Here is a 15,631-nt window from a genome sequence, read left to right on the forward strand (position 1 = left end):
GAACCAAGGGTCCCTAATTTCTAGGTCAGCCTTCTTTCCACAATATCAGACAGCATCCTATGACAAAAAATAAAGCAAGTCTTGCTGAATTATTAAATGTTGCAAGTGGATTTTCAATATGTAATTACAGCTTAGGCTCTGATTTAATTATTTGGATAATTCACTTCATATTTTCTTGGTTAATTGCTGCCATCCATCGCACTATATAATTCAAACAATCATAAATAGCAGCTTGAATTTTACAAAATCACCATGCCAAAATTTCCAAGTGCTTAGCACCGAACAAATATTTGCAAAGAACTATCCATTTGCTGGATATTAAATTACAGATGTACTACCACTAGCTTGAAAAAAATTCGTTTTCAAATGAAATTTTACATCAAAATAACAAATGCTTAATTCATTTTACATGTATTCATCAAAATTATACACATTCAACAAAACATATTTTGTTTAGGTGTTTGAATCTCTACTTCCAGACTTACTTTAAAAATAAGAAAAATTAAATTAATAATACTGAATAATACTGATTTTTAACCACAAAAAGCTTACATTTTAACCACAAAAAGCTTACAAAAGAAAAAATACTTTATATAGACAATGTCAAATATAAAACTTCTTGATAGAAAAAGATGGTGTTTGACATATTTGACATATTTCTCTCTGCTAAATATGAATAGAGTCTTAACTTTTATGTCTCAATTTTTTTTCCATTGACTACTCCTAGAATTATATAATGCTCCATTTACCTTCCTTGGCCTCATCTGATTCACTTCTTTCCATTTGATTGAATGATCTGTGCTACCCCAGCAAAGAAGACAGACATTAGCAGGGAAATAACCTCATTGAAGCGGTTATCATTTTAGGACTCTGAATGACAGTTAACTGCAGCTGGTAATCTGCAACTCAGTTTACTACTTCTTCTATCCTTTTTCAGTCTTTTTATCCAATTAAACTTTTCTGCATACAATTTCACATTCTAGTATTAACAAATGCTATGTTGTATATCTTTAGGATATCTTTCTTCTGGTCAGCTTTTAAAACAAAAGAAGAAAAAGCTGGGAAGGATGAAAAAGAAAGAAGGCAGAAATGCCTCCTGCATCTGTCATCAAGGGGGAAGAGAGGGAGGTGGCATGATTAGCTGTTTTAATTGTTTATTTGAATTCCCATTTAAATAAAATCTGGCTGATGCTATCAAAGAAGCAACTCAAAATGTAAAAATTCCAGGCAAACCTTAGTATCTCTGCAGACGATTAATTGCCTTAAAAAATGAAAGAGATGTCAAGATTGACAAACAACAGGCCTACTCAAGAATTGCTCAGCATGGTGCTAGAATTCTGAAGAACATCCTTATCAGATCACCTTCTTAGGTATGTAAAAATCTATATATCCCAGTGACTTAACCATAAAGGTAATGGAGTAATACAATTTAGGACATTCCTAAGAGCTACTCCTGTGTTATAAGCTGCCATGATCAGGTATATTTCAGATAATCACATTACTACCATCTATAGTATGTGCTATTTAATTCAAAGAAAATAAGAACTTCCCCTAAGAAGTGTAAATTTCTCCACATGTGGTCATCTGTTCCTGTGTTAGGAAACTGGATAGAAGAGAAACTGGACTGAAACTAGAAGGCATTCTTATCTATATATCCTCATCCCGAGATTTAGATGTCTGGTATGCTGAGAGTCTAAGACAGAGGTCATGATTCTTATTCATCCCACCTAGTTGATTAAAAGTCAGACCTCAGCTCCTTTTTTTTTTTTTTTAAGGAGGTTAGAGGGGAAAGAAAAAATGCCTTGGAAAGCACCAGGTCTCATAGTTCTGATCCTAAGCCACAATAATGGCCTCTATTCGGGATATGCAGCAGAGATGATGGATCTGCCCAAGGCTGTTTTGCCAACATTGGATGTATCCAACCTAGATGTGACAAAAAGACCTTACAAAGTGCAAGGCATCCAGGTAATATGGGATTGAATGGTTGAATACAGCATATTCTTCCTACTCCCTTTCCTTACTCCCTTTATCTTCTTTCTTTCTCTATTTTTTTGACACATACATCATCAAGTTTGATGTTAGCCATAAGAAAATTCATAAGCGTGATCCATTGTCTATTATGCCCAATCTAGGAATTCCACTCTGGTAGTAAAGTTATCACATCACCTGGCCAATTTTCTTGCATCTCTCTTTGATCCTTTTCATGAGCTTCTGCACTTTTTTTTTGTTAACATCTTTATTGGAGTATAATTGCTTTACAATGGTGTCTCAGTTTCTGCTTTATAACAAAGTGAATCAGCTATACATATACCCCTGTATCTCTTCCCTCTTGTGTCTCCCTCTTACCCTCCCTATCCCATCCCTCTAGATGGTCACAAAGCACCGAGCTGATCTCCCTGTGCTATGCAGCTGCTTCCCACTAGCTATCTATTTTACATTTGGTAGTGAATATATGTCCATGCCATTCTCTCACTTCCTCCCAGCTTACCCTTCCCCCTCCCCGTGTCCTCAAGTCTATTCTCTACGTCTGCGTCTTTATTCCTTCTGCACTTTCTGATTTCACTATAAAGGAACTGTAATAGTATTTAGCACACTGACTGGAATATAATCACTAATGTTTGGAGTTTTTATGAAAATAAATTGCGTTAATGTTAAGGTAAACTCCTTGATGGGAAATAGAACCAAGTCTCACGGCAGAGATTAGACAAATCTGGCAGTAAGAGATCTCTTTTCTCCTGGTGCTGCTTTGGTATTGAGAGAGCTGGCTTTTACTGATCTCCTACTATGTGCACATTCTAAGGCAAGGTTAATATTTTTTGGTTCAGTGAATGAGAGACAGCTCTGAAATCTGGGAGAGACGTCACAAGGCATCTTAAGGTTTTTTTAAGAGCAGTGAAATTTATGGGCTGTCATAATGCAATCAACTCATGGGAAGAGGAAAGCAATCAGTCATTCTGGAAAATGATAGATTATGTCTTAGTGGAGAGCAACTGAGTGAGAGCCACTACTATAACTTTATGGGAGAATATTTGGAGAAGCTGATTTTCTAAATTACTAAGAAAATATTAACAGTGTACACTCCTTGTTGTCCTTCTCTTTGTTCACTTTTTACTTCCCCTTAAACCCACAGATAATAATAAGGGATATTTAGAGTCCTCTTGACATATATTACATAATTTAATTCCATCAGGAATTTAAGTGATTATTACTAGTTAGAGGAAGAATTAATTGATCTAGATTATACAATAAGTGGAGCCAAGATTTAAACCTGTTTAGTCTACCTCCAGAACATGGCACCTTCCATCCTGCAGTACTGGCTCTAGTCATTTTTAAATAGACAGTCCTCTTATCTTTCCTTTCTAAATCCTCCTCTAGTCCCTATTCTCATTTCTCTACCTATTAATGATATATGCCTAAACTCTGAGAAAACTTTATACTTACCATAAAGATACCCTATAATACCTTCCAAAAGTTTTGTGAATACGTGTACATATATGTGTGTGTGTCTATATACACACACACTACAAACATATATGTCTATACACACACAATGTACATAATGAAGATATAAATACATATACTTTTGCTAAATTGGCTGGCGATAATTGAGGGCAAGATTATATTTTAATAGTCATTTTATTGGATTTAATATTTGTTATGAACTGAATTGTATCACTCCAAATTCTGTGTGAAGCCTAACCCCCAATATGACTGTAACTTGAGATAGGGCCTCTGTGAAGATCATTAAGTTTAAATGGGTCAGAAAGGTGGGCTCTAATCCAAAAGAACTGACATTCTTATAAGAGGAGGAGACACTAGGAGTATGCGCACAAAGGAAAGCCCAGGAAGGAGGCCTCAGAAGAACCCAAACCTGCTGATACCTTGATCTTAGACTTACAGCCTCCAGAACTGTGAGAAAATAAATTTCTGTAGTTTAAGCCCCTCAGTCTGTGGTATTTTGTTATGGTATCCCTAGCAGACTAATACAGTGTCCATCACATTAAATGCTTTCGATAACATAATTATTTGACAATTGTACATTAAAATCGTAGGGGACGATAAATGGGACTCATCTTTATGCCAAATATAAGAGTTTGGAAAAACCTCTGTTTGATGTACAGAGTAGTACTCTGAAGCCAGGTCTAGACTCAAAAATACTGTGCTATAAATGTTGACCCCATTCCCACCAGCATAAAGTTGAGAATGGCTGCATGGATGAGCGTATTTGTCATCTCTAACCTATTTTACAGTCAATATGTTTTAAATAGCCTCCAGTCTAACATGAAAAGAATGTTTGTCCTTAAAGATGTCAATGAAATATTGAAGGATCCTCTATTCACTTCTGTGTCTGTCAAAAACCTACAAAAGAGTTAAAAAAAAAACAAAAAAAACTACAGAAGAATCCAGAACCTAAAATAGTCGAAGTATTTTGCAGGTGGACTGCAGGTAAGTGGCTCTGGTGTATAAGTCTTTGGAAATTAAAAGAGATTTGGGTGCACCTTGCTTACTACAGGTGATAACCTAGTATGGTTTTAGCCACCTTTATCATACAGATTTTGATGAAAATGAATATACTCCTAAGGGATTTCATTTGGCTTTCATGATAATACAAATAATATCATAATATGCATTTTGAAAGTAAAAATGTCATTAAAATCACACTTAATTGGAGGGTAGATTTATCATGATAAAGATTCCAGACCCGGTCTTTCTTTTACTCTCTCCTGAGATAATCATATCTGTTCCACAAATTGGATATTATTATCTCTAGTGATATTTCTTTTCTAACTCTGGACTTATATATTGAACTTTCTAAGTAACATTTCTACTTTGAAGTCACAGAGACAATTCAAACTTAATATTTTGTAAGCTAAACATTTGATTTTATCCAATTTCACCAACGTCTATTTATTAAACCTCACTTTGTCTATTTTCCCCTATTTTAGAAAATAGTACTGGCATCCATCCAGATGCTCAAGTCAAAAACATTGGTCATCTTTAATTGATCCTCTTTTTTTATCCAATGCATTCCATTTTCACCTCTCATTTCTACTTGAAGAAAAACAACTAATGAATGGAGGAATATTATGACAAAAAAAGTATCAGTCATTGACAAGAGCATAAACTGTTTATAAGGATTTGATTAAATTACCTGGTGGACTTCCAATAGAACTAAAGACAAATATATCAAAATGAAATGGACTGGGAATGATAAAGCTGGTGTATGTAACACCAGTAAGTCAAGGAGTGGGGAGCTAGGGATAGAACTGAAAAGAAATTCCTATACACTGGGTATCATGAGCAGCTGGGAAGCAGAAAGGAGAACTGAGGAAAGTGAAAACTTCAAGGGTTTCACATGTTCTGGAAACATCTCACAGCAATAAATGAAAATGGGAAGGCTTTGTAAAAATTTAGTATCATCTTAAAATATTCTAGTTTACTGATAAAATTAGGGCACTGTGACCTTTCAAGAGATGTTGATTTATGTGTCAATACGATTGATCTTAGTCACACTGATCTATGACATTCTTATGTGCCAGCCTACTTAGCAAAAGTGTGAAATCACAAGTCAAACTTCGGAAGAATCTCACAAAGCTGGGTTTTTGTTTTTTGGAAATAAAATCAATAATAATTTTGATCTAAATGGCTGTCACTATGAAAGCTCTTTAAGTATCATTCAAGCCAGGAAGGTGATGCTTATGAATCCATCAGAGAGACAGTAAATCCAGACTTCCCCATCTAAAAGAAGGCAAAGCAACTCATAATCCATGTTGCTTAAAAAGTTTTTCCTACTCACAAGTATATTCAGTCTTGAAAAGTATACGTTTCAAATTCCTCTGCTTCCTCCACACAATGCCATATATAGCTCAGCAATATAATGTATTCACTTCACGACATTATCGTCTTTAAAGGTCAGTATAGCTGATTAGGCACTCTTTCTTCTATCCCAACCATCACCTCTCTCACTTCCCACATCAGACTGACATAGCAGAAACCCAAGTACATCCGACAGAATCAAATCTTCTAGAGAAGCAGTGAATGTGGAGTGATTTTAACACTATGATTTTATTATAAACAGCCTAGAAACTGAACCAACAATTTCCTGACAATAGTATTCTTGAGAAAAATTTCGTACAACACAGTGTCTGTCATCTGACCCTGACCTCCAGACCTACGGCTTTTAACTTTGAAATCTTTACCAGCATATCAAGGTTCTCAGTGATTTTTTATTTTCTTAAGCATTAAAGTAAGCATGAACAAAGCAGACTCTTTCCTCTTTCATTCACGAAAGCAGCTGTGGGGAAGTAGAAAGGGCACAGCTACTTTCAAGACTTGGATCCGAGTCTCAGCACAGTCCCTTCACACCCATGTACCCTTGTACAAGGACCCTCAGTGTCTCCACCTGTATCATGGATCTAATGAGACTCTCACTTCAGAGAGCTGTTAACAAGGTCAACAGGATCAAAAGAAAACCATGAGAATGAAAGTGGTTCAGACACTGGAAATGAAATGGTATGCTATTAAAGGACTATACAGGTGAGAGCTCTTGTTAGAATTGTGTCTCAGCACTTGAAGAAACAACTTCCTACACCTTCTCTCTAATAGGTTAAATAATCACCAATTAACCCCACACCCAATGAGGATCTACTGGAAAGAAAATTAAAAATTGCAATACTCGAACAAATCTTACATATCTTGGTTTTCATTAATAAAGAATGGTAAAATTTTTAAATAAAACAATGTAGAATTTGGTTGGAATCAAGCTTTTGTCATGGGTATCTGGGTTCAAATCTTGCCACTGCCACTTGCTATCTGTGACCATTACCGTATTAATCAAACCTCTGAGTCAAAATTTATCCCAACTATAGAATATAAATGTTACTTATAATTCAAGATGCTGATAAGGCTGGAGTAAGATGATGTTAAATTTCTCACACGTAATGAGTTCTTACTTCACAGTAGCTAGTATTATTTTGTATGGAATCAGGGGGTGAAATCATTAAAGCAAGTTTGCAATCTATTTTACCTCAATTAGAATACTACTCAATTTAACTCATTATAATCCTGACACATTAAAATACTCACAATATAATGTGATGATTCTATTTACGTAAGGAAAAGCATTTTCTTCTTATATTAATATTGTATTATCACACACACATACACACTTGTATTATCACCAATCTGCCTTTATAACCGTGTAACATCTTAACATATATTCTACTTTATATATAACATCAATTAAACATAGAATTCTGAATTGCTTTTGCTGGTGGAATAGAAAATTCAATTCTGTTAATCTCCTAATTTTTAACAATGTTCTAGCAATGTTAATATATGCCAAGGAAGATAATTCCACATACACTGAATACTTTGAAACCTTTTAAATACTTGTTAGAAAGTCTTGGTATTAGTGATTTCAGTATTCCAGTATGTAAGAATATGTATAATTCTGCTTAATTTAAAACATATTATCTCTTGAGTAAACATTACAGATTGTGAGAAGCAAGCATACCTTTTCTCTCATCAATTATTTTATTAAAGATTCAAAAAACAATTCTTAGAAGTGTAAAAAGTTATTTACATAATATTTTACATAACAAACTCCTTATGAGAAATGAGAATATTAAAATTTCAAAAGTACAGTCACAGCAAGTGGTAGGCAAGGCATAAAGATAAATCAAATCCTATTTTTTGCCATGCTGTGAAAAGACTGCTGGCTTTTAATCATCCTGATGTGCCATATGTAAATTCCATCAAAAAAGAAGTTTGGTAAATGTTATATTACAAAACCACAGGGAGCAAAGCTATTTATAAACATCAATTAGAATACATACAATAGTCTAAAGTCATTAATAATATTCTACTAATCTGGCTATATATATATATATATATATATATATATCTCATATTTACTAAACCTTTCCCCTACTTTGTGTGCAGACAACAAATCTCTGAAATACCAGATGTCTTCCTACATACTTCTAGTTTACTCAAGGTCACTACAAATTTCCTCAGTGAAAAAGCTACAAAACTCCTTACTAAGAAATTCAGTGGAAAGAAAATGCAAGTAGTAACAACCTCAGATGAGTATCTTATATAACACTTGATGTAATCAATAAGAAATAAGAATCATTCTTGCTAAAATTTGGAAAGAATAAATATCACTTTTGATCTTAAAAAAAAAGAAAAAACAATACAGCAATTAAAAGTATTAAAAAAGGCCCACCTTGAACATAAATATCAATTAAAAACCAAAAAGAATATTTAGCTGCTAAAGCATTATCAAGCCAATTACCATGATTTATTACACATTCTTTTTTATTGGACTATTTAGTGTTCATCTGAATTCCCCTTTCCTAATGAATCCCAGGTTTGTGTTATCCTTTCTCACATTTGAATATTCATTTAACTAATCCTCTCTTCTCTTCAACTTTTCTCATATTCTTATCATTTTTCTTCAAATTGGTGTCTCCCTTCTATCAGTTAAACTCTTCAACACAAAATGTCTTTGTTTCCTTTCCATATTTTGCTTTCTCAATACCCCAGAACTTCCACTATATCCCTTCTTGTGTGCTGCAATTTCCCATAGCATTGCTGGGACAAACAAGAGCCCCTAAGTTTTACTCTCTTTAATAAACTGTCCAGTTATGCCACAAGGACCACATGAGGACACAGGTCCATAGTCCTAAAATATCATTCATTCTACACACAGCTTTAGTGTGTGAGGGCCAACTGACCCTATAGGGTTACTCTGCTCAAGGGTTGCTTTTTCCCACCTAGCCATGCTAATTTCCTTCTGTGGCTTCCAGGAATAAATTCTTGCCTGCAGTGTCATGCTGTACATTCCCCCCTTCCCTAAAGCTGAAAGTCAGTGGACAGAAGGAACGGAAGCTGCTTTGAAAAGAGGAAATATGGCATCCTACCAGGGAGACACACAGCACCAAGTATCACAGGGGTAGACAACATAATTATCCTTATCATTCCCCATGACCAGAGGCAATGACAAGAGGAAACAAACTCCTTCAAAGGGGATGGCATCTTGTTAGATACAAGGACTTACCACAAAAGATACTTGCAAAGCAATGTTTTATTTATATTGTACCTCAGACTTGCAAACAGAAATTGCCTAATTCACAAACTACTGCAAACCACATAGAAAATGGAATCAACATTCTCAGGTGTCTATTTTAGATGAACAATTTTATTACAGAGAGTTTGTTATTTAGGGCCCATGAAGGAATTGATAGCAGAGAGTTATAAATCCCCAGCATATCCAGTAGTCATATGTGCATAAAGTGAATCCTGTCATATCTGTCTTCTGATTAAGAGAAATTTAATGCTTCAGCTCTTTGTAATGTTTGTTGTTTTGTTATAACTGGTGTGTAGATTGAATGGCAGGTGATATTTCATAAGATTTAAATAAGGTAAGAAGTTAATCAAATTAACATATTGCTTTTCTAAAGTATAATGAGTCATTTGCATATAAAGTGCAATCGAGTCTGTAAATAAAAAATGAACTTCAAATTACTGAGAAACATCATGAACTTCATTTGTTAAATATTATAAGACAGACATGAAGGAAGAGGCTTGTGAATACTTCCAATCCAAACTGATTTATGATATATTTTGTGGCTGTAATGGCAGGTTTAGCCATTGTAATACCCAGCATTCCCCGTATCTACAGAATTTGTGACTTCAATTTGACACAAACAACAAAAGTAGCCATTCCTTGCAATCATTTTCCTGCCTGGATCTGAAAAAGCACTTCAGGCTATAACTCTGCAAGGAGAGCCCAAAAGAGAAGACAGGGACCTTGAAACATATTTACATAAAACATAAATTACATAAACATTAAAAGAATGGACAGCAAAAGTCAAGAGATACTCATTTTTATAGCTCTTAAAAACGTACTTTAGGGCTTCCCTGTTGGCACAGTGGTTGAGAGTCCGTCTGCCAATGCAGGGGACACGGGTTTGTGCCCCGGTCAGGGAAGATCCCACATGCCGCGGTGCGGCTAGGCCCGTGAGCCATGGCCGCTGAGCCTGTGCGTCCGGAGCCTGTGCTCTGCGACGGGAGGGGGAGAGGCCACAGCAGTGAGAGGCCCGCGTACAGCAAAAAAAAAAAAAAAAAAGTACTTTAGACAATGGTCTAGATCAGAGTTCAACAGATACCTTTTGCAAAGGTCCAGACAGTAAATATTTTAGGTTTTGTGGGAGATACTGTTATCTGCCACAAGTACTCCACACTGCCTTTGTGGAGTGAAGCAGCCATACATAACACTTAAACGAATGGGCATGGCTGCGTGCCCACTAAACTTTATTCATAATAATAGGCAGCATGCTGGATTTGACTAGTGGGTCACAGTTTACTGACACGTGGTCTAGAATAGTGCTGTCCTATAGCACTTTCTCTGACAATGGAAGGAATCTATACCTACCAAGGCTTTCAGAGACTTGAAATACAGCCAGTTAACTGAGGAAATGAACTTTTTATACTTTTTATTTTAGTTATTTTAAATTTAAATAGCTACACATAGCCAGTGGCTACTGTACTAAACAGTACAGATATAGAATGTTCTATATGATAGTAACAGTTGAATAACAAGAGCTATGGGAAACATTAACATTCCAAGACAATGGAGTGCTTTAAGAAATCAGATGTCAAAAATGCAATAAATGCTGTTTAAACAGAAATACATTTAGTATTTTCCTAAGTGAATAGTGAACTTTTTCCTAAAGAATACAGAAAAGAAAATATCAACATATGGTGCACATCTGAGTAAATATGGAGACTTCAGATTTGCTAGGGCTGAACTATATCATTTTGTATCTTAGCTTCTATGACAGTGGTATTTCTAAAATGATAGGCTTAGAATATTTTACAATAATAGCAAAAGATCTGAAGAAAGGGAAATTCCCAGCTTTATAGAAAGATATGCTTCTCCTAGAATTTAAGGACTTATTCCAAGTTAAATAAAAATCAGTGACCAGAATTTAAACTAACTTTCCAGCATCCAGATGGCCTCCATGGTACAGGGCTTCTGATCTGGCTAAAGATCAAACTAACCTTCTGCTTCTTGATCTGTCTGTAAGCTGGCCCTTGATTATAGCTAATGACCCTCAGCTGTAATAATTCCTTAACACACTATTTGTCCTATTTCTGTCTGGATTCACAGGGCTTTACTTCTTTCAGGAGAAAAGCATTTGTAACAATCACCAAGACTTTGAAAAAAAGATGCTTGGTGGGTTTTTTTGTTTGTTTTTCTGGAGAAATGGTCATGTCTTGGCTCATGCCACTTGCCATTGGAATAAAATTCAAACAAGCCAAATTTTCATTTATGTCTAAATTTGATGAAATCTCAGAAAATCTGTTCTGCTGGAACCATATTTTTGCTTCCTCAGAAATATCTTTTTATAAGTTTTCATTTATGTGTCAATATTAGATATTTTAAAGTATATAAGTAAGTTTCTCATATAAATCATTAATCAAGCTCACCTGCTGTGCCATAGATGACTGCATCAGAAAAGACCACCTCTATTGTCTTTTGGGCATCAGAGAACAGGAAATATGTGGTTTACTTACAAAGGAAACCACATAGACCAAGTTGCCTAGGTGACTCATTCTGATATGGCCAACATGCAAAGAACCAGCTGCCCAGAGTTTCTAAGGCTACAATGTTGCTTGAAGAACCAGCGAAATCTAGAGGCTCCAGCCATTTGCCACCAATCATTGACACTTCTATTTTAAAAATAGTAAAACAGTCTTTACATGCGTAAAGATTAATAAGCATGAGTAACTAGAGCAGAGTAGGGTTAACTACTGCAGGGCTGCAGTTCACAAATAGTGATTTACTCTATTGAGCTATTTAAAGATTTTTAAAATGCAAAAAGGCTGTGGAATGCATTTATAAATTTAAAGAAGGAACAAAAGATGAAAAACTTGCCCTAGGGAACAGGGATGGTGCACATATGTTTATGAAGATGGAGCTTTTCTCAATTTCATATATTTCAAGTCAACAGTAACAAGTACTTTGAATTATTACAATTTGAGTAGGGAAAATCCTGCTTGTAGTTTCTTCAGTATTAACATCAAAACAGTCTGCCTACATTGCTACATATTTTTATTTGTGTCATTTATAAAATACTAAAACATAATTATGTACCATAATCACAGCAATTGGAGGACTGACCTATAGAGAATGCCTATTTTGTTTCATTTCATATACATTTTTCTGACCTCTCCACTTCTCTTTCTTTTCTTTATAGATCATGGATATATGATTGGACATGGGGAAAAAAATCACTTTCTTTGCAAGTGAATATTTTCCTAGCTACCTTTATTGAATAAAACATTTTGAGAGAAGAAAATGAGAAAACAGATCAGGAAAGCTAGAGAGTTACAAACACAGTAGGAGGAATACTCTTGCAAATGTTAACAGTTACTTAAATTAAAAATATCCCTCTGAGTGAAATTTGGCACTAATATGCACTACTTCACAAACCCTTAATCTCTTTTGTTTATGGCTTTACACTCACTCTTTCAAGAGGTAAATTATCCTCAGACCAGAAAAAACTAGCATCTCCAAATAGTTTATCAGAGTTCAGACTGCCAAGAAACAGAACACTTAAAACAGAAACAACCATGACAACACAAAGCCTCCTGACAGCTTCTTGGTTCTCATCCTCAGAGGCGAATGAAATCTATTATAATCATTCTCCAATTTACTGAAATCAAGAAATTAATACCATATTTAGTCATGAGCTTGTGAGCAAAAAATAAATAAATAAATAAAAATAAATGAATCAAAATAATGACCAATTAGAAGAAAACTAAGGAGCTACTCTTACAAGGCAACTGTGATTTTAGTGAGAGGATGTCTAGTGAATACCATTCACATGTAAAAATCAGTACTAGGTATTGAAAGGAAAGAGAAGGATATGAACATACTGAGCCAGAAGGTTTAGACATTTCAATTCTCAAAATGTTCTGATGAAGAGGCTGTGTTTATACCCATGTTACTGACAAGGGACCTGAGTTTCAAGAATACGGACGAATCTTCCTGAGGTCACACAGTAATGAGCTTTCGGTTTTTTTTAACATATACCAATTTGATTATAAAACCCATATAATTTTATTTGTTAAGATAATCTCTACTTTTTTATTCACATATTTCCTTATTAATAATTATTTATTAGGTGCCTTCTATGTGTCAGACTCTGCCTGGTGCTGAGATTATGATGGTAAACTTGCCCCCACAGAGTTTACCAGGTGGAAAACTCTACCCGGTGGAAAACTTTTCCTTTTTCATCGATGGTACTATTTCTTAGTGTTTTAAATTGGAACATATCTTGCCTCATGAAACTTTCAATTAGTATTATAAGTTTTTCCCCAATGAAGTGTTCTTGTCTAACATTCGTTTGGAATCGTGCCCTGCTAGTTCTGCACCAGGTGTACCGTCATTCCAGGATGATTTTCTGATGAACCTTGCAACAGAAGTCACTGTATGTAACTCACTTGCATTTAACTCATTACACAGATAAATGCAATTAAATGTATAATTACATATTTTGATAAATACTATGAAGAAAAAAATAGGACTTTATAAGATATTGGAATTCAGAGGGGGCATCTCTAAGAAGTAACCTTTGAGAAGGTACCTGAAGATGAATTAACCAGGACGAGAGTGAGCATGAATAGAAGGAACAACTCCAAGAAACACCATTCCCTGAGGTGAGAAACACATTCCAAGAGCTGAGGCAAGGTCAGCCTGGAGAGGAGCGGTGAATGACAATGAGGGGCTCCACAGGAGGCTGTAGTGATTGCAGTAGCAAGACAAGGACAGCAAGGTGGAACACACTTTATTACAAAAGGCAGTCGTTGAAGAGTTTGAAACAGAAAAGCAACATGATTGTTATGGACTGAATGTTTATGTCTCCCCAAATTCATACGTTGAAGCCCCAACCCACAGTGTGATGGTTTTTGGAGGTGGGGCCTTTGGGAGATAGGTAAGTTTAGTTAGTTGAGGTCATGAAGGTAGGGCCCCATGATGGGATTAGTGGCCTTATAAGACAAGGAAGGAACTATAGCTCACCCTCTCTGCCATGTGAAGACACAGAAAGAAGACAGATGTCTGTGGTTGTGAGCCAGGAAGAGAGCTCTCGCCAGGGTACCCTGATCTTAGACTTCTCACCCTCCAGAACTATGAGAAATAAATCCTTGTTGTTTAAACCACCCAGTCTATAGTATTTTGTTATACTAGGCCAAGCTAAGACAATGATCTAAACCATAACGTATGTATGGTTTTAAAGAATAACCTTCGCAGCAATTATAATTTAACATTAAGTCAACAGTATACTAAAAGAGCAATAAGGTCTCATATACTGGGAATTAATTAAATAACTTAATGAATCAATGGATGTAAGACAAGAGCAGCTCTCTTTGCTCTGAACTGAAAAGACTAGTGTGTGCCACCCTATCTACTGCCTACCTATTTCACAAAACTTGAGAAAGCCCTAGAAACATAAGGTTATCAACTATAAGTAGAAACTCCAGGTGTACTTAGAAAATGTCCAATCGCACTAGCTGCTCAAAATACCTTTCCAGGCTTCCCTGGTGGCGCAGTGGTTGAAAGTCCGCCTGCCGATGCAGGGGACACAGGTTCGTGCCCCGGTCCGGGAGGATCCCACATGCCGCGGAGCGGCTAGGCCCGTGAGCCATGGCCGCTGAGCCTGCGTGTCCGGAGCCTGTGCTCCGCAACGGGAGAGGTCACAACAGTGAGAGGCCCGCGTACCGCAAAAAAAAAAAAAAAAAAAACCTTTCCATTCAGCTAGTGTTACTCAATCAGAAATTCTAGGTTTGGACTTAAGACTTCATTTCTCTATCTCTGGAACCAAAAAGACTAGACTTGATATTTTATACCAACTCTTACTTTATATCTGATCTTGAACAAACTATTTTACTTTTTATGAACTTTAATAACTTTATTTGTAAAATGGTACAATAATATTTTCTTGATAGGGTAGTTGGATTTAAAAATTGATACATGTAAAGTTTTGCAATGCTTAAAAACTTATTTAATAAAGCTAATTATTTCCCTTGTTTGATTGTCTTCCTGTTTAAGAAAAAAGTAGAAAGCTTTTAAAAGTAAATATTATTTATTATCATGGTTAAAAAATCATGTTTTATTTTTTGCTTTGTTTGTTTTGTTTTTCCTAAGAGAAGATGTTTATGATAAGAAGAAAATAAGTAACATTAGTAGGGATGCTCTAGATTTGGGGTCAGTGTGGGAGAGGTACATGACATGGAGTTAACATAAGTCTCCAAAATCAATCCCTTGCTTCTGGCATACTTTTGCCTAAATGAATCTTTACTTTTACTATGATAGTGATGCAAAAGTAATGGTAGTAGCATTAGCTGTAGCAGTAGACATAGCTAACATTTACATGACTACTATTACATATCAGGTCCTCTTCTAACTATAACAACACTCATAGGTAAGTACGTTAATTATTCCTATTTTATTACTAAGAAGATTGAAACACAACAAGGTTAAGCAGTTTGTCAAAACTACACAACTATTTATAGAAGAGCTGGGATGTACAACCAAAACTAACACAATTCTGTAAAT

This window comes from Phocoena phocoena, chromosome 4 (assembly GCF_963924675.1).
Source record: "Phocoena phocoena chromosome 4, mPhoPho1.1, whole genome shotgun sequence".
NCBI lineage: Eukaryota > Metazoa > Chordata > Mammalia > Artiodactyla > Phocoenidae > Phocoena > Phocoena phocoena.